Raw genomic sequence first — 24631 nt, 5'->3', positions numbered from 1 at the left:
TTTGAAAACTATGAAAATAAATATTAGTTGTTACCCTATATGGTCTCTAATTGTTCATCATATATCCCCTAAAGGTAAGTAACATCAGCTATTTTAAGTTTCTTCTTTTGTATTCCTTTATAGAAGTTTAGCATAGCATTATAGTAACTCTAGTTGACCAAAAAAAAATACATCACTACAATGTTCTAGTACAAAAAGTTTGTGACAAGCAGCTATAAGCAAATTTATTATGTTTTTAAATGATTTTGTTTTCAATGTAATGATTCTGAATAATGGCTGCTATCAAACATGGGTGTTTCTTTTTTAGAACATCAATGTACTTTTTTTTTCCTCAAAGAAACAGGGTCTTGCTCTGTTGCCTAGATCAGACTGCAGTGGCACAATCATAGCTCACTGTAGCCTTGAACTCCTGGGTCCAAGTGATCCTCCTGCCTCAGTATCCTGAGTAGCTAGGACTACAAGCACATGCTACCACTCAGCTAATTTTTTTCTTTTTTCCAGAGACAAGGTCTCACTATGTTGCCAAGGCTGGTCTCAAATTCCTGGCCTCAAGCAATCCTCCTGTCCCAGCTTCCCAAAGTGCTGGAATTACAGGCATGAGCCACTGTACACTGCTCATCAATGCACTTCTTAGTGAAAGAATCTTTGGGGGAAAAAAAAAAGAGTGAAGTTAGTTATCCATTTGTCAAGTTCAACAGTCTGTTATGGTAATAGATACAATTAATCCAGAAATGCAAACAGAAATGTCAGCACATGCAAATACCTTAATTTGCAGCTGACCAGTGGCCATGAAGCAGACACTACATGTCAACAGAAGTATACTTTCTAGAGCAGTGAAGATCCTGAGGGTCCTTACCATATTGTCTATAGAAAACAAATCACCTCCCACTTCTTTAGAACCATCAATCTGTTAGCAACTATAAAGGAAAGCCTACATCATGACAATCAACATTTTTAGTAAGTTTATCCTCACAGAACTCCCAATGTTATATCCAATTGATACTTCAAGAACTCATTCTTACGCCCTCCCTAAATAAAAAATTAAGAAACAGCAAAAATATCAGAAGTAGGTACTCTGACTAGCTCCTCAAATAGTCACAGAATACTTATATATGAGTATGATTTTAAGGAGAAAAAAATAAAATTCAAAAGATTATCTGAAAGAGTTAATGGTATCAAAAGAAATATGGAAGGAGGAGGAAGACACAATAGTATCAACCACTGACTGGCTTCAAAGTTACCTTTAACCTCTTTATCAAAAAATAAACAAAAATAAAGGCATGAACCCCCCAGTATATTCTAATGAACCAAGGGTCAGTCCTATTTGTGCATTTTTCTAAATCTGCAATTACGTGTTAATTTTAAGAGGTATTCTGATTTACCACTACAAAGATCTTAACAAGAATGTGCAAAATTTATCCACAGTAAATTCCACTGCATACAAAGCAGTGCTCCTAAAAGACTCAGAACCTCAAAGCATATAAAGATATATAAGCAATTACAATACAACATGATAATGTTCCCATAACAAGGCTACACATGAGGAGCTGTCGATAACACTAAGACAATGAAGGGAAAGAAGGGCCACACACAACAGACCAATCCTGGGCCACTGCAAAAGTTGAGTTGAGAAATATAGGCCTAAAATAAAAGAGCAACAATATACTGAGCTTTTAAGGAGATGAATTTTAAGGACATTTAGAAGGTATACTCAGCGGGACTAGGCTCAGTCAACATTTTCATAGTGTAGTTTTAATCAAGAAACAAAGTACTGTTTAAACTAAGAAATATCCTATTCATTGCAGCCTTGTTCAGAATAGCAACAACAACAACCAAAAAAAGTAATAAAAGCAATGAAAAGGGGAAATGATGTTTTTTGCTTTTTAAAAAAAGAGATAAGGTCTCATCACTATGTTGCCCAGACTGGTCTCGAACCCCTGGGTTCAAGCAGTCCTCCTGCCTCAGCCTCCCAAAATGCTGTGATTACAGGTGTGAGCTACTGCACCCAGCCAGGAAACGATCTAAAGTCTACAAACAATAAACTGATTAAATAAATTATACACATAAACTAGAATTCAAGGCAATCATTAAAATGAATGAGGAAGATCTACAATTATTTGGAATGTATTAAGTTGTAAAATGATAACTACGATATACTAAGTTAAAAATATATTAAGATGCAGACCAAGCACCCACATCAAGGCATATATACAAAAGAATTAAAAGTAGAGACTCAAACAGATATTTGTACACCAATGTTAATAGCAGCATTATTCACAATAATCAAAAGGCAGAAATAGACCAACTGTCCATTAACAGATGAATGGATAAACAAAATATGGTATATATACATACACTGAAACAGTACTCAGCCATAAAAAGAAATGAAATTTTGATATACACTATGAGTAGATCTTTAAATTATGTTTCATGAAATAAGCCATTTGTGTAAAAATAAAAAAAAGAAGGGCTATATATATGAATGCATTACTATAGTGGTTGAAAATCTCTGGAAGACACATAAGAAACCAATGACAGTTAACTCTGGGAAAAACTAGGAAAATGAAGACACAGTATGAATAAATGAAAGGGAGATATATCTTTTGCTACAAACTTTTTCATACTACGTAAGTTTCTCATCATTTGTATATATTGCTTAATTTTTTTTTAATTTAAAAAAAAGGGCAAGGATAGTTTTCCATGGATGCTAAAACCAGTGGAAAAGGGTTGTAGGAGAGACAATTTTCACATGATCTCAAAATACCACTGCCTAATTGCTTATTAATTACAAAGGGGAAAAAAGTGTACATTTGCAAAGAAATAATCTGGCAATAGTTACCACCTTAAACAAGCAATCAAACTTAGTGTCACCTATAAAGAAGGAAAATGGCATTAAGTGCCTCCTGAGGTGATTTAAGGAGTACATAACGTCACCTACATAGTGTTAATGAAGTAAATGTTTAACTCAAATATATAATATTAAAGAACCAAGAGGCAAATTCACATGGTAGGACATTGTATAAGACAACTGGCCTAGATTCTTCAATAAAGTTAATGTCATTTGGGAAAAAAAGGCTGAGGATTATTCTAGATTTAAAGAAACATAAACACCAAAAGCAGTATGTGAATGTGATTGGATCCTGGAACCGAAGAAAACAAAAAGCAACTATAAAATACACGGGGGAAATGAAAAAGATTTAAACACATATGTTGCATATTACGTGATAATGAATTAATGTTATTTTCCTTTGGTGTGGTAAAAGTATTGTGGTTATGTTGGAGAATGTCCTTCTTAGGGGATACATGCCAATGTACTGAGAGAGGATGGGGAGTACAATGATGACCACAACTTATTCTCACTGAAAGCAAAATGTATGTATGTTTAGAGGAGAGGAAAAAAGCAGTTGTAGCAAAATGTCGCAATTTGTGAATCTAGCTGAAAAGCGCTATTATTCATTTTTTCTATAAATTTGAGAAATTTTCAAAATCAGAATTTGGGGAGAAGTATAGAAACAGCTGAATCAGGCACAGCTGAGCCCCCAAAACATAAAAGAGGAAAGGAAAAAACCAAAGGTTATCTTTTACAATAACAGTATATTTAGGAATTAAATGATAAACATGGTTTTTCCATTATTAACCATGTTTTTCCTGATGGAGCATATGTAATAAACTCATTCATTCCCAGGAGTATCTGTATTAAACAAATTTCACTTTTAATTTCCTTACAACATAATCATTTTTCTTTAAGTAATTACATTGAATCCATCTCTATAAATTTAGAGCTAGATTTGTAACTCTCGCTCAAAAATGAGCTGGCAGAAAAACACTGTTCCCACAAACACAGACACTAAGTTGCCTACCCTTCCTACAAGTAAGAGAAAATCCAGACGGCAAGACGACAAGTTTACTTAGGCTTGTCCTTTGTACAAATTACACAGAAGGAAGCTAAAGGGCAGCGAACAGCCTGGTTCACCAAAAATTATAGGAAGACAGAACCTTCCATCTCTTAAATCTTCAACCCACATTTTCATTGTTTCAAAACAGTATGAATTCCTATATTAGAAAACATCTAGGCAAATCTGCATTGTAACATGACTGCAGATAAGTTTTAGTAAGGAAAATCTAAAAGGCCAAACTGATTTGGAAATGTGTATGTGCTTACTTTACTTTGAATACATCTATTGCCTTGAGAATTCACTTTCATACAACACACTGAAGTCACACTATAAAGATCTGATTCAAGGCCGGGCGCGGTGGCTCAAGCCTGTAATCCCAGCACTTTGGGAGGCCGAGACAGGCGGATCACGAGGTCAGGAGATCGAGACCATCCTGGCTAACACGGTGAAACCCCGTCTCTACTAAAAATACAAAAAAACTAGCCGGGCGAGGTGGCGGGCGCCTGTAGTCCCAGCTACTCGGGAGGCTGAGGCAGGAGAATGGCGGGAACCCGGGAGGCGGAGCTTGCAGTGAGCTGAGATCTGGCCACTGCACTCCAGTTCTGCACTCCAGTTCGGGCCTCAAAAAAAAAAAAAAAAAAAGATCTGATTCAAAAGAAAATGGGAAGTTTTTCTTGTTTCCTCATCTTGAACTGTATCTAACTCCCTCCTGAAAATCTCTCAGGTTGACAAAAAAATAAGCAGAATATGAAAATAAATCCAATGTGAGCTATGATTATGATCTTCCTAAAGGCATTTGTGATCTTCCAAAGTCCCTGTGGAACTTATGAAGCTGCACACTCACTACACATACACTTCTATGAATGTGTATCACACTTACTTAGCCTGTAAGTGTAATGCTTACAGGCTAAGATGGAACAATGAACTCACATTTGCCTCTGGCTTTTTCTCACTGAAAAATGTCCTATTATTTACCTATCAAGAGTTTCTCGACATCACTGTAGTGAAGGCAAACACACTCTTCATGGTTGGGTATTTTTTTTTACTCTGTTCAAATCCTCTAACATGTTAGTCCGGTCTCATGCTACTACGAAGTAATGCCCAAGACTGTGTAATTTATAAAGGAAAGAGGTTTAATTGCCTCACAGTTCCACAGGGCTGGGGAGACCTCAGAAAACTTATAATCATGGCGGAAGACGTTAGCAAACACATCCTTCTTCACATGGGGGCAAGAAGAAGAGTGCCTAGCAAAAGGAGGGAAAGCTCCTTTTAAAACCATCAGATCTCATGAGAAATCACTATCAGAACAGCATGACGGTAACCATCCCCATGATTAATTTACCTCCCACTGGGTCCCTCCCCTCACACGTAGGGATTATGGGAACTACAATTGAAGATGAGATTTGGGTGGGGACACAGCCAAACCAAATCACCTAACATTTCCCAAAATTTGTTCCTCAGATTACTTAGTTCCTCAAGATGTTATAAGGAGGAAAAAAGGTTCAGAGATCAAATAAGTTTGGAAAATATTGAGTTTAATGTTAAACAGGCTTCTTTACTGTAAGTCTTTTACATGTTAATATGTACTTGACATTCCAAGATAGAATAAAGTACACATTGTTTCGCAAGTTTATTTGACTCCAGAACCCTTTTGTCAAGGAGCCACATTGGGAAATGCTGCTGTTCCAGTTCTTTGACAACTTTTAATAAAAATATGCTGTCTTATGTAAAGTCAATATTTTATTAATCTGATTCACACAACAGGTCTGTTCTCAAGTTCATGCTGAGAAATCTAGCTCAAGAAACTAATAACTACTGCCCTGCATAAATTACTTTTGAAATTTCTGAATATCAACATTGTCCTCTTAAAAAGAACAAACATCAGTGACCAGTTCCCCACTCTAAGTCACAAGCTATTTATTTCATGATGAGATTTTAACCTATTTATTTACCAGCATCCTTTAAATAAAGTCTATTTATTCAACATTCCCAAATTTTCAATAATGAGGACTTGCACTCTTCCTTGAAAGGAATTCCACCACAGAACCTTGCCAATCAACCCAGTACCAGTGTTGGCATATAGTGTCCTCAACACACAACTTACAGTGCTGAAGAAATACTAAAAAAAGAAAACGCCGTCTAACACATGAATGAAGAAGGAACAATAGAATTTCACTATTTTGCAATCCCTGATGAATTATGAAGTCTAAGCAATTATCATCAATAGCTGCTAACATCACAAAGAGACATAAGACCTTACATATCTCCTGATGGAAACACAAATCACTCCTATGAAGTATTCTTACTGAAAGAAAAAAAATACAAACCAACCTATCCATTTACAGGAAATTCAGGAGACAGGAAGAACATGTTAAGTGACATTACAGAGATGCAATCAGCAAAATGAGACTAAGGGAAACTTATCAGGGCAAACAACCTGGTTTCTCTAATTTAAAAATTAAGAAAAAAAAAAGAGACGAAGAGAGCCTAAGATTTTAAATGATGTAATAAACATGTCAAATTGTTGTCAAGTATGAACCCTATTTGGATGTCACTTCAAGCAAATAAACTATAGATCTATATTTATCTATAAATCAGAGAAATATGAAGCCTGATTCATATTTAATATTAAGAACTTGCTATACATTTTTTGGTATGATAATGTTATTATGGTTATGCTATAAAAAGACAGACTCTATCTTTTAAAACTCAACATATTGAAATATCTGAAAGGTAAACATTATGTATGTCAAGGATTTTATTTAAAACAATCCAGGGGCCAGGTATGGTGGCTCATACCTGTAATCCAAACACTGTGGGTGGCCGAGGCAGATGGATCACCTGAAGCAAGGAGTTCAAGACCAACCTGGCCAACATGGCAAAACCCCATCTCTACTAAAAATACAAAAATTAGCCAGGTGTGGCAGCACATGCCTGTAATCCCAGCTACCTGGGAGGCTGAGGCACGAGAATCGCTTGAACCCAGGAGGCGGAGGCTGCAGTCAGCCAAGGTCACGCCACTGCACTCCAGTGTGGGTGACGGAGTGAGACTCTGTCTCAAATAATAATAACAACAACAATCCAAGGATTGGGGATGAGGCGTGCTAGACAGAAATATAGATGAAACAAGACTGCCTATGAGTTGACAATTCTTGAAGTTCAATACTGGGTACATGTGAGCTCTTTATACTATTCCCTCTACTTTTATGTTAATATATATTTAAAATATATTATAATAAAAAGATAAGAAAAAATGCTGTATGGGAATTGAATTATCATAGTATCTACCTATTCCCATTATATTAATCCAGAGTCAGGCACAAGAGAGTATTAATTACTAAGATCAAATTATATTTCTAGAGTACCATAAGCAATCATTTGATATGAACTTCACAAGCAATCAACATGCTAAGCTCTCCTATGTAATTACTCTTATTTGCAAGTCTGTTAACAGTATCTAACCAATTTATAGCTCTCTGTGAAAAATGTGTTTAAGTATTATTTATTTTTTTTAAAATTTTTATTAAATAAAACAACAGTCACAGAAAAAAAACTGCAGACAATATTGCAGAGTCATTGCTGTCTTTCTAGCCCTATGGGCCTTTGGTACTTCTGGAATTTATTGTCAGCAGAGTTACTGCATAAGCACTCCAGCTTACTGAGCTCCCAAACAGGACTAGTTTTATCTTGTGTACAAAAACCCTTTCCTGCCTGCCTACTCTGAAATAAGGAGCCAAACCGACAGATGGCAGACGAAAAGGAAGAGGGAGGTGATAAGGAGGCAGTACAAGACAGCACCAGGAAAAAATAACAGAAAGAACTGAAAGACATCTTAAATACGAATATAACAATATAAAATTCACCAATTTCTTAGATTTTTACAAAACAAAGTCACATTTTGTCACTAATCAATTACTTTAAGGCTAAGTGACTCTGTGAATTCGTATTGGATTTTACTCCTTTATATGGCATAGCTTTGAGAGTTTTGAAAAATCCTTCTTAATATCTTAGACCAATTTAAATTAGCCAAAGTATTTCAAACTATTCTCAAAAGAACAAGAGAAATGGGACATACCAAACTTTTATCAACATTTCACCACTGCCACACTTCTGCCTTTTTAGAAGCTACCAGACTTTCTTTTTCAACTTCTAAAGAGTAAAGTGCCCCACCTCTATGCTAATCCATAGACACAATCAAAACCACTTCAGTATTACTGCAGCTAGTAGGTTTTAATTAAAATATTGGTTTAAAAGATACTATAGTGTTGCCATTAGAATTATAGTTTTAATCTAAATGACATTTATGTATAAAACGCCAAGGCTTTTGGTATAACAAACATTATTTAAGAACATGTCAATTACCATAAGCCATCTTGATCCATTCCTAATGCCAAGTACCTCTTCTGCTTCCAGATTAAGTAGCTTTCCAATCACTTATTTTAGAGAACAAACCTGCAGCACCACACAATACAGAAGCCCACTACTCATACTCTGGCAATTTTTCAAAGAAATAGCAACTTCTAGGCTTTGGTCGCAGAACCAGAACCAGTTCATTTCTGCTCGCATCATAAAAAAGAACAACTAGAGGTTGAGATTATTCAGGGGCTCATTCCTAAGGCAGTTCCCTCTCTCTTCCATGGAAGTTTGTCAAATGGGAGAATAACATCTGCCTGCCTGTCTCACAGAGGTGTTATTTATATCAATTGAGAAAATGTTTACAAAAGTATTTTATAAACTAAAAAGCTATAAATAAATGTAAGTTGTTATTCTCTACTTGTTTGTACTCTAGACAGTTTGCTTAACTTTCCTCCTTAATATCATTGGGTTTCAAGGACTACCAAGAAAAACTTCGTATTTCAAGGAATAAAGATTCACTGAGATTCACTTTTTAATAGCAAAGTCCAATCCTTACACCAATTACTGTTCTCTTCTAACACCTATTCTTCTCCTTGGCAAAACAGAACTAGAAACATGCTTTAAGAAATCAAAGCCATAGGTTCTCTAAAGTTCTGTCTCATTGTCACCATGAATTCCTGAACGCCCATATACCACAGTCTTGCCCACATGACACTACTTGGATGGGGTTTTACATCAGCCAAAACTATGTCATTGAGGCTGGCCATTTCTATGCTCTGCCCCCCACAGTCTCCACCAACACTTTTTCATTTCTGAATTCTCATCCAGTCTGCATCACTTCCTAGCTGAGTATGAGCTTAGGCAAGTTACTTAACCTCTCTGTGCTTTAAATTCCTTATCTGCAAATAAAGTTTTAGCTCATAAGTTTAAACGTGGGTTAAATAATACATGGAAAAACGCTAAGAGAGTGGATGTTAAGTGTTCCCACCACAAAAATGATGACTAAATGAAGTAATGTATATGTAAATTAGCTAGATTTAGTCATTCTGCAATGTATATATACTTCAAAACTTCATGCAGCACACAAGAAATACATACAATTTTATCTGCCAATTTAAAAATAAAAAATACATGAAACTGCTTAGAACAGTGACTGCACAGTAAATGTTCAGTATGTGCTAGTGTTATTTCTTTATATGTGCGTCTGTCTACTCTTCCACCACACCACCATCATTAAATTACATAAATCTTTCCATCATTCTCCATCCCTCATTCTTTCCAAAAGAACGAGCAAATTTTGAGAAAGCAGATACTATGATCATATTACTGACTAAATTTCATTATACATGACTGAATACTTGGTTATATATGAAAGTTCAATGATACCTCATAAATAATGGCCCATGATGCTTCTAAATTATATTAACACTGAAATATAATCTTCCTAGTTCTAAATTAGGTTAACTACTTATTTCCAATGCTATCAGTTATCAAGGCTGCTTACTTTGAATTATATCACATAAAAGTGGCCATGACTGAAGAGTTTTATGGTATAGTGACTAAAATACCGCAAAACTTTAAAAAGCTTTCCATAAATACTACCGTATTTTTAAAAAAACAACAATTTATCTCAAAAAAAAACCAAAAGCAACAGAGATGTTATCCTTTTTTTTTTGCTTTTGAGAGGTCTGGCTATGTTGCCTAGGCTAGTGTTGAACTCCTGTGCTCAAGCAAACCTCTGACCTTGGCCTCCCGAAAAGCTAGGACTATAGGCATGCCACCACGCCCAGCTTAACAGAGACTTTAAATCAGGAGTTTAGAGTGAGGAAAAATAACTTACCAGAAACAAGAGGAAATATTACTATCATATTAACATTACTACCATTATCATTAGGGGACAACCAAATAGCTTAAACACTTGCAACCAGAACAAGAGCTAAAAATTCAAGTTTTTGGTTTTTTGGGTTTTTTTGGGTTTTTTTTACATATTAGCATACTCTATGAACAATTATATGCTCTTGATAATGTTATAAATTCTAAATCCTAACATTTCACAATGTAAAGGGGAATCACTTGAACCAAGGAGACAGAGGTTGCAATTGGCCGAGATCATACCACTGCACTCCAGCCTCGCAACAGAGTGAGACTCCATCTAAAAAAAAAAGAAAAAAAAAAAAAATTCAGCAGGGTGTGGTTGTGCACGCCTGCAGTCACAGCTACCCGGGAGGCTGAGGCGGGAGGATCACCTGAGTCTTGGGAGGTCAGGGCTGCAATAAGCCATGATCCCACCACTGCACTCCAGCCTGGGAGACACAGTGATACCCTGTATCACAAAAAAAAAAAAAAAAAATCAGTTAATCTAATTTAGAGACAGTTTTACTCTGGAGTTGTACTCCTAGTTTACTACATGCTGGGGACTTTTCTAGGCAGTGAAATAAACAACATATCTAATATTCCTGTTTTCATGGAGTTTACATTCTAGTGAGGGAGACAAATAATAACCAGGTAGGCAAGTAATTCAGTATCAGGAAGCATAAGTGCCATCAAAAAAATAAAGCGAGAAAGATAGGGGATACAGGGAGGGACCACTGTTTTATATTGCATTCACTGAAGATCTCTCTATAGGGGTGAAATCTGAGGCACTCTCTTTAAACAGAGGCCTGAATTATGTGAGCGAACCAGCAGTGCAAAAACTTGAGGAAAGGGATGAACAAGTTTTAAAACCCGGGAGTGTGCCTGGCTCGGTCAAGGAATACGGATAGTTCAATGTAGGAGAAGCGGAATAAACAAGGAGAGGGAGGCAGGGACTACATCATGTAGGACCTTGCAGGCCATGGCTAGGAATTTGGCTGTTCTTTTAATTTAAAATAACTGTATTTTAAATTATTTTAAAACAGCCAGGTGCGGTGGCTCACGCCTGTAATCCCAACACTTTGGGAGGCCGAGGCAGGCAGATCACTCAAGACCAGGAGTTCAAGACCAGCCTGACCAACATGGTGAAACTCCGTCTCTACTAAAAAGACAAAAATTAGCCAGGCGTGGTAGCGTGTGCCTGTAATCCCAGCTACTCAGGAGGCTGAGGCAGGATAAGCGCTTGAATCCGGGAGGCAGAGTTGCAGTGAGCCGAGATCGTGCCACTGCACTCCAGCCTGGTCAACAGAGCAAGACTCTGTCTCAAAAAAAAAAATTATTTTAAAATAATAATAATAATTTAATTTAGAAGTCATCTAAAGCATTAAGTAAAGGAGTGATTAACATTTGAAAAGGTCATTCTAGTTATGAAGTAGAAAATAGCCTATAAGAGGTCAAGTGAGAAAACAACGAAATCAGATAAGAGACTATTATAATTACCCACACAGGAGATGGTGGTGGTTTAAACCAGCATAACAAGGCAGAGATGACAAAATGTGGTCAGATTAGAAATGTATTCAGAAAATAGAGCCAAGACGATTTGCTAATAGACTGGTTAAAGGGTACAAAGAAAAAAGAAGAATCATAGATCACTTAGGATTCCGGCCTGAGCAACTAGTTGAATGGTCCTGCCATTTACTAATACCAAGAGCAGATTCGGAGGAAATAATGAGAATAGGAATCATACCTTCTGTGTTGTATAAATTTAGTTTGAGATGTCTATTAGACAGTTTGTTATATAAGTAAACTCATGTCATGTGTTTGTTGTACAGATTATTTCATCACCCAGGTATTAAGCCTAGTATCCATTAGTTATTTTTCCTGATCCCCTCCCTCCTCCCATTCTCCACTCTCCAACAGGCCCCAGTAACTGTTGCTCCCCTCTATGTGTCCACATTTTCTCATCATTAGCTCCCACTTATAAGTGAGAACAATCTGATGAACTATGATACTCAATCTTGGGGAGGGGTTTCAGGCTAAAGATATCAATGTGAGTCAATAGGCATACAGATAGTATTTAAAGCCATAGAACTAAATAAATATAGATGTAGAAGATTTTGTTTATTTCATCCTCACATCAGCCCTATGATGTAGCAACTATAATTATTACCATTTTATAGATCAGAAAACTGAAGTTAAGAGATTAAGACTTGCGCCGGGCGTGGTGGCTCAAGCCTGTAATCCCAGCACTTTGGGAGGCCGAGACGGGCGGATCACGAGGTCAGGAGATCGAGACCATCCTGGCTAATACGGTGAAACCCCATCTCTACTAAAAACTACAAAAAACTAGCCGGGTGACGAGGCGGGCGCCTGTAGTCCCAGCTACTTGGGAGGCTGAGGCAGGAGAATGGCGTAAACCCGGGAGGTGGAGCTTGCAGTGAGCTGAGATCCAGCCACCGCACTCCAGCCTGGGCGACAGAGCCAGACTCCGTCTCAAAAAAAAATAAAATAAAATAAAAGAGATTAAGACTCGCCTAACATCATTCTGCTAACTGGCAGAAGAAAGAAGCAGGTAGGGGAAAGAACAGATCTAACTGACGACAATGCCCATGACCTTTCTCAACTGGAGTTTGTTATCTGAACCTCAGAACATTAACAATGGTCGGAGTGGATACTTTCTCAATTCTCACAAGGATGGTACATAACTAGTGCCATCCTACATTGGAGAGAAGATAATTCTTTACATATAACAAATGTCCAAATGTCTTTGGACATTTGGGTTTAATTCTCTTATGAAACACAGTTGAAAGAAACTATACTATACTACCATTAATCCATTATTATTATTCCATTACTACTATTAGGAATCATTTAAAATGAGAGAGATTTCTGCACAGCAAAAGAACAATTAACAAAATGAAAACGTAGCCTATGGATTTGGAGAAAGTATTTGCAAACTATGTATCTGATACAGGGTTAATATTCAAAATATGTAAGGAACTCACACAACTCAATAGCAAAAAACAAAAATGAATAACCTGCTTTTAAAATGGGCAAATGACTTGAATATATATTTCTCCAAATAGGACATAAAAATGGCTCAACATCACTAATCATCAGGGAAACACAAATCAAAACCACAATACGGTATCACCTCACACCTGTGAAGATGGCGATTATCAAAGAGACAAGAGATAAGTGTTGATCAGGGAGTGGAGAAAAGGAAATACTTGAACGCTGTTGGTGGAAATGTAAATTGGAACAGCCATTATGGAAAACAGTATGTAGGTTTCTCAAAAAATTAAAAAGGGCCGGGTGCAGTGGCTCACATCTATAATCCCAGCACTTTGGGAGGCCGAGGCGGGCGGATCACAAGGTCAGCAGATAGAGACCATCCTGGCTAACACGGTAACCCCATCTCTACTAAAAATACCAAAAAATTAGCTAGGCGTGGTAGCAAGTGCCTGTAGTCCCAGCTACTCAGGAGGCCGAGGCAGGAGAATCACTTGAACACGGGAGGCGGAGGTTGCAGCGAGCTGAGATCATGCCACTGCACTCCAGTCTGGGCGACACAGCGAGACTCCATCCCAAAAAACAAAAAAAAATTAAAAAGAAAACAACCATATGATCTAGCAATCTCTCTTCTGTGTTTTAACCCAAAAGAAATAAAAGCAGCACCTCAGAGAGAGACATGTACTCCCATGTTCACTGCAGCATTATTCACACTAGCTGAGATATGGAACCAACCTACATGTCTTATCAGTGGATGGCTCGATAAAGAAATTATGATACAAACACACTCTGGAGTATTATTCAGCTTTCAAAAAGGAGATCTTGCCATTTACAACAAAACAAATGAACCTGGAGGACATTGTGTTAAGTGACATAAGCCAGACATAGGGGGAAAAAAAAAGCAAAAACACTAAATCACCTTTTCTATATGTGGAATCTTAAAAAAAAAAAAAAAAAAGTCAATACACAGAAACAGAGACTAGAACTGTGGCTGGGAGAGTGGGAGAGAAGTAGGTCAAGGGAACAAAGTTGGAGTAATATAGGATGAATAAATCTAGAGATCTAAAGTACAGCATGAGGGCTGGGTGCGGTGGCTAAAGCCTGTAATCAATTCCAGCACTGTGGGAGGCTGAGGCAGGGAGATCACCTGAGGCCGGGAGTTCGAGAGCAGCCTGGCCAACCTGGCAAAACCCCGGCTCATTAAAAATACAAAAAATTAGCTAGGTGTGGCAGTGCACACCCAGCCACTCCGAAGGCTGAGGCATGAGAATCACCTGAACCCAAGGTGGAGGTTACCATGAACAGAGATCATGCCACTGCACCCCAGCCTGGGTGACAGAGCAAGACTTTGTCTCAAAAAAATAAATATACTATGAGCACTATAACTAATGTTAGCATATTATATACTAGAAATTTTCTAAAAGTAGATTTTAAATGTTCCTAGCATACAAAAAAAGTAACTATGTGAGATGATGGGTATGTTAAATTGCTTACATATAGCAATCATTTCACTATGGATATCAAAACATCATGTGTACACATTAAATTTATACAATAAATAAGTAAGTAAGCCTGAAATAAACAAAATGAGAGAGAAGAGACTGGTGAACAATATGTTACCATCCTGTGACTTTTTGTGGGCTTATCTTGTAATCAGTAAAATGAAGTATTATTTGAAGTTTTTATAGCAGCAAAGGTGATTGTACTTTAAGATTATCCCAGGCCTTTACTGGTTCCATTCACAATCAGCACTCAGCATCTATTTTCCTGGGAACATCAGTTCATTAGAAAACCACTTAAAAAAAAAAAAAAGAAAGATATATATATATATATATTTTTTTTTTGAAACAGAGTCTCACTCTTGTCGCCCAGGCTGAGTATAATGGGGCGTCTCAGTGCAACCTCTACCTCCTGGGTTCAAGTGATTCTCCTGCCTCAGCCTCCCAAATAGCTGGGATTACAGGCACCTGCTACCAATGCTCGGTTAATTTTTGTTTTTTTTAGTAGAGACAGGGTTTCACCACGTTGGCCAGGCTGGTCTTGAACTCCTGACCTCAGGTGATCCACCCACCTCAGCCTCCCAAAGTGCTGGGATTACAGGTGTGAGCCACCACGCCTGTAATAATAATTTGTTTATTTATTTATTATTATTATTTTATGTATTTTTTAAATTAATTTTTTTTTTTTTTTTGAGATGGAGTCTGGCTCTGTTGCCCAGGCTGGAGTGCAGTGGCTGGATCTCAGCTCACCGCAAGCTCCGGCTCCTGGGTTTACGCCATTCTCCTGCCTCAGCCTCCAGAGTAGCTGGGACTACAGGCACCCGCCACCTCGCCTGGCTAGTTTTTTTTTTGTATTTTTTAGTAGAGACGGGGTTTCACCGTGTTCACCAGGATGGTCTCAATCTCCTGACCTCGTGATCCGCCCGTCTCGGCCTCCCAAAGTGCTGGGATTACAGGCTTGAGCCACTATGCCCGGCCTAAAAAAATAAATTTTTTATTTTTTATTTATTATTTTAAAAAATAATTTTTTTAAAAGAAAATGAATGGAATATAAACTCGTCAAGTGCCAGAATCTTTGATTTTCAATTAATGTGTTCCAAACACCTGGAGCAGTCCTCTTTCTGGGAATGAACCTAAATTTCCAGTCTTGCTGGGCAGCACTTGTTACCCTAAAAGATGGGGATTTCTTCATGTTGTCTCAGTTTTTTGGCACCACTAAAATCTAATAGGATTGCCCTAACCCAGAACTTTAAACTTGCAGTTTAATTTTCATTACAACTGCCCTCCTTCCTTATGGAACTATGACAGGTTCCAAGATACTGCCATTACTGGTCCAAATAACTACCATACCATGGGTATCAATATGTACTGTATGTACTGTTCAAAATAACTATGTACAATGTGAACCAATAACTACCGTATCACATATTCTAGAGGAATAAATATTCTTAGAATTTCAGTTATCCTTTGTTAAACTCCACAAGTATTTTAGAGCACAGGTACTATGAATCAATGTAGTACTTCCATTAAATGCAAAATGTTAAAATGAGCAATCCTGACTAGGCCAGAACTAACGGACTTCACCTGCACATAATAAGCTACATGTATGAATGCAATATTAGTGGACAATGTATTTCATTTTCAAGCTATAAGAACCAATCATCTACAAGCATTAAGCGCCCATCCACAAGGGGTCACCAGAATGACTACTATTTTTTGAATCACTTATCTCTGGTTAAAAAAAAAAAAAAAATATATATATATATATAAAGTATGACAACATATTCTGTTGGTGCTTTCACACATTACTGGTGAGAATGCAAATTGGTACACTTGTGAAGGAAAATTTGGGGATTTGGGAATATCTAACAAAACCACATGTGCACTTAACTTTTGAACCAGCAATCACACTTACAGAAATCTACCTTGAAGAAACAGTTCTAACAATACCAAAATACTATGTACAAGGCTATTTACATAAGAAACAACCAAAATGCCCATACATAAATGAATGGTTGAAGAGGTTAAGAAACATTTACACAGTCAAGTCACAGCTGTAAAAAAGAATAGGCTGGGTGCAGTGAGACCAGCCTGGGCAACACGACAAAACCCCATCTCAAGAAATCAACAAATTAGCCAGGTGTAGTGGTGCATACTTGTAGTCCCAGCTACTTGGGTGGCTGAGGCAGGAGGATCGCTTAAGCCCGGGGGATTAAGGCTGCAGTTTGAGCCATGATTGTACCACTGCACTTCAGCCTGGGCAACAGAGTGAGACTGTGTCAAAAAAAAAAAAAAAAAAAAAGCAAAGAAAATGAAAGGAATATCTCTTCAAAAGAATGAACTGATTTGGAGTCATTTCCAGGATATACTATTGAGTGAAAAAAGAAAAGTGCAAAAGAGTGTAATATACTCTTCGCATAAAAAAGAAGGGACTAGGAAAACAATCTAGCAGTTGCTCAAAAAGTTAAACATAGAGTAATCATATGACTCAGCAATTCCACTCCTAGGTATATATACCCTTGAGAATTAAAAATATACGTCCACACAAAAAATTGTACATGAATGTACAAAACAGCATTATTCATAACAGCTAATAAGTAGAAAACCAAATGTCCCATAACAGCTAATAAGTAGAAAACATAATGTAGTATATTCATACAATGGAGTAACATTCAGTTATCAAAAGGAATGAAGTAATGATACATGCTACAACATTGACGAACCTTGACAAAATTATGCTAAGTGAAAGACGCCAGGCACAAAATGCCACATATTATATGATTCCATTAACACAAAACATCCAGAATAGGTAAACACACACAGACAGAAAGTAGATTGGGAAGAGGACCTGGGAAGTGATTGCTAATGGATACAGAGTTTCTTTTGGGGGTGATGAAAGTGTTCCAGAATTAGATAGTTGTGATGGTTGCACGATCTTGTGAATATACTAGAAACCACTGAATTGTACACTTTAAAAGGGTGAGTTGTATGCTATGTCAATTGTACGGCAATAAGAAACTATATGAGAAGAAAATGAATATAAGAGAATACCCACATATATTTTCATTTGTGTAACAGAAATAAAGGAAGGGACAAACCAGAAACTAAATAGACTGTGTACCCACAGGGCATGGATAAGAGGTAGAAACAAAGATGGGGGGATGAAAAGAGATAGTAAAAACAAGGAGAGAGTGACATTTTTTAGTACAACATTTTTCTTTTTCTTTTTTTTTTTTTTTTTTGAGACAAAGTTTCGCCCTTGTTGCCCAGACTGGAGTGCAATGGCGAGATTTTGGCTCACCACAACCTCTGCCTCCCAGGTTCAAGCGATTCTCCTGCCTCAGCCTCTCGAGTAGCTGGGATTACAGGCAAGCGCTACCACGCCCGGCTAACTTTGTATTTTTAGTAGAGATGGGGTTTCTCCATGTTGGCCAAGCTGGTCTCGAACTACCAATCTCAGGTGATCCGCCCGCCTCGGCCTCCCAAAGTGCTGGGATTACAGGCATGAGTCACTGCACCCAGCCCACCACACCTTTTTATATAGTAGTGTTTAGTAGTAGCAGTGTTTAGTAACCGCAATGTTTCATATGCCAAAAAGTATTAATAATTAAAATCATCTAGGGTTGGAGGGAACCCAAAATGGAATAGTAACAATAACAAATGAACCTAATGCATTAGGGATGAATAAGATTAACTAAACTAAAGGGAGTAGGAAAGAAAATAACTAATCTAAGTAACTTTGGAAAACTATTTTGACTAGACACTATAAGGCTAAAGACAAAAATAACTACATACAAATACTCTAATTAGTAAAGATGTTTTTCACTAGGGTACAGGTTAGCAATCTGTAACCACTTCATGTGTATTCTAGAAGTCAACAAATTAGTAAGTCTACTCTAGATCATGAAAGCCAGTTTTGTGACAGAGACGGAAGTTACAAATAAGGAACGGGAGAAGGTTAGGATGAACTTTGTGGTATTGGATTAGAATAGGTGTCAATATGAACCCACGGTTTTAAACATATATAGAAATAAAGGCAGGGTACTGTGGCTCATGCATGGAATCCCAACACTCTGAGAGGCCAAGGCGGGAGGATCACTTGAAGTCAGGAGCTCAAGGCCAGCATAGGCAAAATAACAGGACCTCGTCTCCACTAAAAATTTTTTAAAAATAATCAGCGGGGCATGGTGGGGGCATGTCTGTAGTCCCAGCTACTTGGGAGACTGAGGTGGAAGGACGGCTTAAGCCCAGGAGTTCAAGGCTGCAGTAAGCTATGATCACGCCACGGCACTCCAGCCTGGGTGACAGAGCGAGGCCCTGTCTCAAAAAGAAAGAAATATCATTATGTGTGTGCGCGCGCACATATGTTTACACATATATGCATAAAATATATGTATGCACATATTATATATATACAAAAATATATATAATATACTGATATATTTCCTAGTTCTGTCAATTGAAGTCCTAAGAGCAATAAAACTCCACTAAACATAATGAGTATACAGATTTTGATTTTAAATACTATTCTCCAATAAAAGGAACCAGAACTCCTTGGAGAAGTAGTCGACTCCAGGACTGGTGTAAGGAAAAATAAAAAGAACAGCCTGTGGCCCCAGAATATAAGGAAGTGCTTGAAGAAGGGTAGAGGCCAACCTGAAAGAGCTTCCAATGGCCAAAGCTGGAACAATTCGAACAACAAAATAAATAATGATAGTACTGGATTATAACCCATAGAAAATAGAGATCCATAAGAAGACACTAATATAAACAAATAATTGAATAAATAAGTGAGGGAAAGGGGACATCTCTCCCTTACAGAAGAATTCCAATTAATAAATGCAGAAGGAATGAGGGAAATACAAAATCACAATTAGCCAAACACCACAGTAATAACTGTTGCTGACAAGATCTACCAATGGATGTTAAAAATCAATGGGAGAAAGTTTGAGGAGAAACTGTATATCCACAGTCTCAAAGTATCTCCCCCAAGATATGTATGAACAATAAAGGGAAGAATAGTAACTTTACCATGAAGAATACCGCTAAGGGTTCAAAGTTAAAATATCACTAGCAAAAATACATGTCAACACCATGTACCCCCTAACACGATGCAATGAGAAGGACACAACATCACTTCTGTAGTTTTCTTGCAAAACATGCTTAACCTCAATCAAATCATGAGAAAAAACATCAGACAAACCCAAAATGAAAGAAGTTCTACAAAATAACAGTACTCATCAAAAATGTGAAGGTCGTGAAAAACAAAAACTGAGGAACTGTCAGAGACTGGAGAAGATGAAGACACAACAACTGAATGCAACGTGGGAACCTAGATTAGATCCTAGAACAACAACAACAAAAAAAGGCATTAATGGGAAAAACCAGTGAAATTAAGTAAAATCTACAGTCTAGTTAATAGAATTACACCAATGCCAACTTTCTGGTTTTGATCATTGTACTATGGTTACATGTAAGTTGTTAACATTAGGGGCTGCTTGGTGAAGAGTATGTAAGAACTCTGTACTATCTCTGCAACTTTTCTGTAAGTCTAACATTATTTCTAAATAAACCATTAAAAATAAATAAAATCCATCAACCAGTCATCTGACACAACTGTCACATCTTCTTGCTCAAGGATCTCATCTGAAATTTAAGTCCCATTAATTTAGAGAGCCCAGTAGGAGACATCAGAACAAACTAAAATCGGCCGGGCGTGGTGGCTCAAGCCTGTAATTCCAGCACTTTGGGAGGCCGAGACGGGCGGATCACGAGGTCAGGAGATCGAGACCATCCTGGCTAATACTGTGAAACCCCGTCTCTACTAAAAATACAAAAAACTAGCCGGTTGAGGTGGTGGGCGCCTGTAGTCCCAGCTACTCTGGAGCCTGAGGCAGGAGAATGGCGTAAACCCGGGAGACGGAGCTTGCAGTGAGCTGAGATCCAGCCACTGCACTCCAGCACGGGCGACAGAGCGAGACTCCGTCTCAAAAAAAAAAAAAAGAATAAACTAACATAAAAATCGGATCTGGCATCTAGTAAGTAAATAACTACTTTATGCTCTTTTTCACTTTTTGTAGTTAAAGAAAATGCTAACAGATGTGACTTTACTGGCTTTGCAAATTTCTTTGTAAATGATTTGACCAACTTTTTATGTTTTCAACATCATGATAATCTGCAATATGTGCTCATAACAATGTATTTTATGCGTATGTTAAGCTGAAGTTGTGTAGAGTTTTGTTGTTGGTTTTTTTGTTTGTTTGCTTGTTTGGTTTTTTTTTTTTTTTTTTTTTTTGAGATAGAGTCTCACTCTGTCTCCCAGGCTGGAGTACTGTGGTGCAATCACAGCTCACAGCAGCCTCAACCTCCCAGGCTCAATTGATCTTCCCATCTCAGCCTCCCTAATAGCGGGAACTGCAGGTATGCACCACCATGCCCAGCAAATTTTTGTACTTACCATAGAGACAGGGTTTCACCGGGTTGTCCAGACTGATCTTGATCTCCTGGGCTCAAGCCATCCTCCCACCTCGGCCTCCCAAAGTGCTGGGATTACAGGCGTGAGCTACTTTGCCTGGCCAAAAGTTCTACTTACAGTTTTAAAAAACACCTTCAACAGATTATAGTACATTGTTATTATACAGTTATCCAACTATAACATTCAAGTTTTGTTTCACAAGTTTGTTTTTATCCTAACACAAACGTCTCACTCTCCAAGCCACAATGTCATCATTATCATCATTTTAAAATCTGAAAATCTGAATTTTAAAAGATCAGCTCCTTCAATACATCCAGCCCTTTTTTCTTTTTCTATTTCAAATATTAGGGAGTATTTAGTATGACTTTTTTGGGGGAAAAATGCTTGGCGACATTGGAATTGTATTACTATTTATTATTTGCACCCTCTACTAACCAATCCAGTCCAATCAACAACACATCCTCCAAAATTCCTTTAAATTAAGTGAGATTTTCAAGAGATGTTTACATGAATAAGCAGATTAAGTGACGCATTTACATTTGCTTTCTCTTCCATGCACCATCAGGGTGCCTGCACTGGAAATGGAATATATGACCAGCAAATGAATGGATGTGTCACATGTAAACAGCATGACTGGAAATTTAAGAAGCAAAATGATAAGAACCTTCAGGAAAGCAAAATTCATAAAAGTTTAGAATTACAAGAGGCCTTAATAGGCCATTTAATCCATTCCAATAACAACAACCGGAGATGACAATCTATCCTATTTTTAAAAGGCTCCAGATTTCCAACCTCCCTAGATATCTCATTCTGCCGTACAATCTTGTCATGTGATTTGGGGGAAATATTATGACTGTTCTTTGCCCTACCTAATGCTGTCTTTTCTCAAATAATATAGCAATACATCTTAACTCACTTCCAAGATATATAAACGTGTATAGGTGCATAATACATATGTATATGTGTCTGTGTATGTGTATATATATGTATATGTACATTAATGCATAAGACAGGCACCTAGGACACTCAATTTTGCTTGTATAAACACAGGCTTTGGAAACACATATATTAAAGGGACATACTCATCCCACATTAATCACAACAGGCACTATGAAACAAACAATGTCACAGAACAATTTTGGTCTAAAAATATCCAGTAGAAATCAATTTCATAAAACCTTGAGGTAAATAGGTTTCTTCCCACTATGAATAATCATAGTTTCTTCGCCTTCTACAAATACTGCCCCATTTTGAGCAACCACCACTAGCAGCATTGTAAAAATATAATACATACATATATACTAGATCCAAATAATGTTTTAACGTTTGGTTTTTCAAACCACTTAGCTAACAATCATTTTGGAAAAGGGCCCAGTGAAAAAGATAGTGATGGCAGAGTTCAGCCAGTGATAATGAACAAGTAGCCAGTTTTAATCAAGCAGTCCAGAGAACTGATTCAAATAAAACAAATCATTTTTGGAACATATATAGAATGAGGAAGTCCCAAGCAAGGATTTAAAAAAAAAAAAAAAAGTGTCTGTTAGGAAATACACCAAAATGTTAACCATGAAATGCCACCTCTGGAGATGTAATTACAAACATGGGTTAGTTTGTTCAGATTTGTTATTCCTATCATTTGATTATCTCTATATTCTAAGTATTATAGACATTTCTTAAACTAAAACAAATCTGTCCCTGTGTTTCACAGCTCTCTAAGATAACATGTCTTTTACATAACCTCCTGGGAAAGGTGGTACAAGCTCCTGTTTTCCTCGTGTCTCCCAGTAACCTGCCTCCCATCACAGAACAGACTTCACCATGTTCCCCGAGGTAGCTCCTGTCATCACCATCATCATCCTCATCTCACGCTGAAGACGAAACAATGCGCCCCGCCTCGCCTCCCGGTTGCAAAGGCTTTATAATTTGTTGTTTTATCGGGGCGGGAGATTTGGAGAAAGGTTTAGCAGATGATGAGCTGCCCCCACCCAAAGGCAGAGGAGAGGAGGAAGACACGTCGTCCCAGCCTCCACCCCGCAAAAGGCGGCCGGCGCCTGGGGACACCGGGGTCGCGGCTCTCCCCGGACCCTGAGAGGGAGTCGGCCGCCGCCCTCGGACCGAGCCCCAGCCGAAGCAGGGGAGCTGGTCAGCGGATAAAGGAATGAGGCAGAAAGAGACGCGACCACCGTGGGGCCAAAGCAAAGACACTGTAAGCTTCTGGAGGGGCGGGTCCCTCGGCCCTCTCCGCGGGCGCTTGGGCTTCTACGCTGCTCGGACGCGCCCGAGCGGCAGAAGGCCTCTAGAGCCGGGGACCCGGGAGGGCCGCGCCGCGCCGAAAGGGCTCCCCCAGCTCGCCTGCCGTCCACCCGGGACCCCAGCAGCACCGCTCGGCTGCAGTCCCGAAACGGCCCCGGCCGGCCCTGCGCGGCCGGCAAAGTACACACACATACACAGGACCAGGAGGACAGAAGATGATGCGTTACCGTATGCGGCTCTGGAGCTGGCGGGGTGGGGCGCGGCTCCGGCGACTCGAGCCCGGTTCGGCAGAAGCTGCGGCGGTCGCGTCCTTTATTTTTGCTGCTGCAGCAGCAGCGACTTGTCAAAGGGAAAGACGTAAGAGGCGGCAGCAGCAGCGGCAGCAGGAGAGTCTCGCGAGATTGGAGCGGAACTCTCGCGCAGCCGGGAGCCCTCGCCCCGCCCAGCAGGCCCAGCGCGGGAGGTGAAAGGGGAGCGGAGAGGAACGCTGCTCAGGTGGAGCTGGGTGTTGAGCGAAGAGGGAAGGGGATTTGGGCGCTAGGGGAGCCAAGCTAGGTGCTGGGGGCACTTTGCCACCGCGCGGCCCTCACCTTTCAGCCCTCGCGGAATCCGGGCAGCCCCGACTGCCTGCGGGGACCTGACTCCGCAGATGAAGCACAATTGGGGGCGTTTCACAAAGGGTGGTGAGTGGGGGGGCCATGCGGTGCGCCCCGTTTTCCTCGTGGTGGGGGGGAAGACTCCCCCGCCGGGCGCGGCTCGGGAACACGTGGTACGGCCGGCGGCAGGGCCAGGGCCACACCCCTTTATCTCCGCCGCGCACCCTGGCCCCACGCTCTTTATCTCCCATCGCAGCGGAGGGCCGGCCAAGTTCAGTCACATAAAAGCGTTTCACTTGACCTACTCTTCCACTTTGTTCATGTCTTTGCGCCTTACGGGACTGCCAGAACCCTGCAGATGCCAGGGCCTGGCTCCTAGGTTTTCTTTTCTGCTTGGGAACACTGAATAAAGTGTCCTTTGGGTGACTTACATCCTTGATCATGACCTCGACCTCCACAGTGAAACCCCATGAGGGGAAGGACACGGACTGGCTGAGTCCTCACCGTATCCTCAGTGCCTAACATAGGTCCAACTGGACATTAAGTTGTTGAGTGAATACCCCATCTCCATCTTCCTCTTTCTACCTGGTTTTGCTCCTGGACTTCCGCCTTTCCAGCCACCTTCTTGGTGTCTTTCCTTCCAAATATTCTAACGAGCACCAATTGTGTATAACTGACCGATGACGTGGGGAC

General features: G+C 39.1%; 1 protein-coding gene across 7 annotated transcripts in view; it reads right to left on the bottom strand.

The window, feature by feature from the left end:
* Positions 1-23702, bottom strand: part of HERC1 (HECT and RLD domain containing E3 ubiquitin protein ligase family member 1) — a 231466-nt gene extending 207764 nt beyond the window's left edge. For all 7 annotated transcript variants that reach the window (XM_033189823.1, XM_033189828.1, XM_033189825.1 and 4 more), the window contains exon 1: positions 23570-23702. The gene's annotated coding sequence lies outside the window, so the exon portion shown is untranslated. The remainder of the gene's footprint in view (positions 1-23569) is intronic.
* Between the last annotated feature and the right edge of the window lie 929 nt (positions 23703-24631).

The sequence above is a fragment of the Trachypithecus francoisi genome, unplaced genomic scaffold (genome assembly GCF_009764315.1).
Source record: "Trachypithecus francoisi isolate TF-2019V2 unplaced genomic scaffold, Tfra_2.0 Lachesis_group3, whole genome shotgun sequence".
Taxonomy (NCBI): Eukaryota; Metazoa; Chordata; class Mammalia; order Primates; family Cercopithecidae; genus Trachypithecus; species Trachypithecus francoisi.
This window is presented reverse-complemented; position numbering and strand designations above follow the sequence as displayed.